The following is a 3,956-nucleotide window of genomic DNA, read 5'->3' on the forward strand; positions in this document are numbered from 1 at the left end:
ACAAACTGAGGATGATGTGAACTTACATAATCGTTGGTTGCATTCTAGTGTTGTTATTTGGTTGGAAAGAACTGCATTTTTAGGATTGGCTAAAATTAGTGCGAGGTGATATTTCCATGTGGGCTGTATGAATTATTCTGGTTATCTGGTGAATTTTTAGTATCCTACCTCACGATGAATGCGTATCATCTTCGTAAGACTGAGGTTATCTACGAACTTAAAATTAGGAATGTTGATACCGATGGCAACGCTAATGAACTGAGGAAGCGTCTGACTCAATGTTTTTCGGCTGATACCCAGGTTGATGAAACCATTGTAAACTCTTTGGATGCCGATGCGGAATTGGAGGAATGCGAAGGGAAGTACCAGGACTTATCTTCGCTAGTGAGTGATTACGAAGGCACGAATAATGACAACGAGTTTCCTCGTATTGTGGCTCGTCTTTGGCATCTGTATCTCCGAGTGGAGAGAATTCCGATTGGGGCATCTTCCGATAGTGAGCAATCGGAAAGTAAGGAAAAGTTGCTGAGTAGAAGTAAGGAGCTATTGGATTCTTTTAGAGGGACTTCTGATTCGAAGAACCAACCGGATCCCAGGACATCAGCAGGTGATTTTCAACAGCTTCAACGACCAGAGGATGGAGCGCAAGAAACTAATTTTGAACTTCCCAAAACTTTAGAGTTGGCATTTAAACCAAATAAAACCACTGAAGACGACGAGAACCTGGTGACAGAAAGGAAACTTCTAGAGGAATGGCGGAATAGGGAAGAAAGAAAACTACAACAGGAAAGGCGTCACCAAGAGGAATGGCTCCAAAAGGAAGAGAGAAAACTACAAGAAGAAAGAAGAAAACAGGAGGCAAGATGGAAACAAGAAGAAGGACGACTGCAAGAAGCCCGAAGACAGCAAGAAGAGAAATGGAAGTTAGAAGAACTGCGACTTCAGCAGAGAACAGAAGAAAGAATCCCGCACGAGGAATTGAGAGGTCAAGAAAGAAGAGGACCTCCAGAGGACGACTACCTTCCCAGATTTTCACTAACTCGAAACGACACAGGCGCTAGTTCCCGGCCCAGATATGTCCCAGTCTACAAGTGGGGGCTAAAGTTTGACAACTCCGGACCAAGTATCGCTGCATTTCTTGAGAGAGTAGAAGAACTTCGTCGGGCAAGAGGAGTCACACATCAAGAGCTATATGAGTCTGCGGTTGATTTATTTGCCGGATCAGCGCTTGTCTGGTACCGTGCTGCGTCTATTCGGATTCAGTCATGGCATCAGTTGACGAGGGAGCTCAAAGAAGTCTTTCAGCCTGCGGATTATGACATAAGACTTCATCAGGAAATCTTTAACCGGCTGCAGGGAGATAATGAGCCGATAGATCTGTATATAGCCGCTATAGAGGGTTTATATGAAAGATTAGCAGTAGCTGTTCCTGAACCTACTCGCTTAGCACAGATCTATAATAACCTGCACCCTCAGCTGCAAGATCGATTGGCACTTTGCAGCATTCAAACTCTTGAACAGTTGAGATCCATGGGACGTAGAGCCGAAGCGGGCCGACTAAGTATGGTTAGAATAAGGCCCGCAACTACAAGGGAAAATACCCTTGAACCGGACCTTGCTTATCACGATCAGAAACCACCCACGAAAACCTTTATCCGGACGTGTGGCCAGCGTACAGTCTGCAAATTCAGACCGCCAGGACCCTGTCTGCTGGAATTGTGGAGATAAGGGCCACCGCTTCAGGTTTTGTAGTAAACCAAAACGAAGGTTTTGTTTTGGTTGTGGAAAGGAGGACGTATTTAAACGAGACTGTGTAAAATGCAGCTCAAAAAAACGGGCAAGGCAAGGGGTCAGAAAGGAAGTAGGTGGTTCTGGCTCCTTGGATACTGAGACCATCCCGGCCATAAACTATGTCATTCATAGCCAACAAGAAGACCATAGGCCTTATTTGAAAGTGAGGGTGTTTGGCCGTGAAGTTACCGCCCTCTTAGACTCGGGAGCTTCCCAAACGTTTTTAGGTGGACATGGAATGTGGATTTTGAATCAGTTTTCCCCCGCTCGCTTTCAGAGTGCCAGTGGACGTTTTGTAGAAACAGCCGACTCAACACGCCATGAGGTCCAGGGCTTTGTCAATCTACCCATCACTTTACAGGGCCGTACTAAAAGTCTAAAGGTTTGCATTGTACCATCACTGCAGCATACCTTAATCCTAGACATCGACTTCTGGGAAATAATGCACATTGTTGCGGATATGCGCAATCGGAAGTGGGACTTTGCAACGAAGAGTGTGGATTTATTTTGTGGTTATGTTGAGGGAATCACATCGGAAGACAATCTAACTCTAGCAGAGAGAAAACGGCTACAAGATCTTCTCGAGGAGCATTTCGAGGATGAGCCATCAACATTGGGTAGAACAGACCGTGTGAAGCACGTCATCGACACTGGGGGTGTGCCACCAATCAAACAGCGGTACTACAATGTATCCCCTGCTCGTCAAAAACTCATCAATGAGCAGCTAGACCGCATGTTGCAGTTATGGGTTGTAGAGCCTTCACAAAGCGCCTGGTCCTCGCCAATTATGTTACTGGATAAACCTGATGGCAGTAAAAGGTTTGTTGTGGACTTCAGGGCGGTGAATGCAGTGAGCCGAAAGGACGCCTACCCTCTACCACAGGTGACCGCTATCCTGGATAGACTGAGGGATGCTCGATTCTTATCTAGCCTGGACATTAAGAGCGCCTATTGGCAAATTGAACTAGACGAGGCAAGTAAGGAGAAGACCGCGTTTGCAATACCGGGTCGTGGCTTATACCAGTTCGTCACGATGCCTTTTGGTCTGTGCGGAGCTCCCGCAACATGGCAGCGATTCGTGGACACAGTCTTGGGACCAGAGCTGGAGCCGAATGTCTTCGTCTATCTAGACGACATTATAGTTGTGACATCTACATTTGAGTCCCATCTTAAAACCTTGAAAGAGATATTTAGAAGAGTTCGTGAAGCAAAGCTCACCCTCAATAGAGAAAAGTGCAAGTTTTGCAGGAGAGAACTGAAGTACCTGGGCTATATTGTCAGTGGAGAGGGTTTGCGAGTCGACCCTGAAAAGGTAAAGGCGATTGTGGATATCCCAATCCCCCGGAACCAAAAAGAGGTTCGTCAATTTACTGGAATGGCCTCGTGGTACAAACGCTTCATTCCCAACTTCGCGTCACGTATGACTCCTTTGACTTCCTTACTGAAACGGAGAAATCAGTTCGAATGGACTCCAGAAGCCGAGATGGCCTTCCAGGACGTAAAATCCTGCCTGATTAGCGCTCCAATATTATCCTGTCCAGACTTTTCGAAGCCTTTCACAATCTCCTGTGACGCCTCAGGCGTGGGGATCGGCGCTGTTCTTAGCCAAGACAGTGAGCAAGGAGAAAGTGTTGTTGCCTATGCCAGCCGGACATTAACTCGGCAAGAGCAGAACTTCTCGGCCACTGAAAGGGAGTGCCTTGCGGTGATCTTTGCTGTGGAGAAATTCCGGCCTTACGTGGAAGGAACCAGGTTCACGGTCGTGACAGACCACTATAGTTTGCTTTGGCTAAGTAACTTGAAGGACCCGACAGGACGTCTGGCTCGTTGGGCTTTGCGATTGCAGCCCTATGATTTTCACCTAGTACACCGTAAGGGGCAAGAGAACGTTGTGCCAGATCTTCTCTCTCGGACCACTCCACCGATATCGACTGAACCCTCTCATCCAGACGTGATTCATTGTGACTTGATTGAGATACCAGCTACAATACAGGACCAGTGGTACAAAGGAATGTTGGAAAAGGTTAAAATGGGCCCTCAAAAATATTGTCAGTGGCGAACTCAGGAGGAGAAACTGTGGAAGAATGTGAGCACACTGGAACCCTCGCTTCACCAAGATAACTGGAGATTGGTACTTCCAAAAGATCTCAGATCCCAGGCCTTGT

Source organism: Homalodisca vitripennis, chromosome 1, assembly GCF_021130785.1.
Source record: "Homalodisca vitripennis isolate AUS2020 chromosome 1, UT_GWSS_2.1, whole genome shotgun sequence".
Lineage (NCBI taxonomy): Eukaryota > Metazoa > Arthropoda > Insecta > Hemiptera > Cicadellidae > Homalodisca > Homalodisca vitripennis.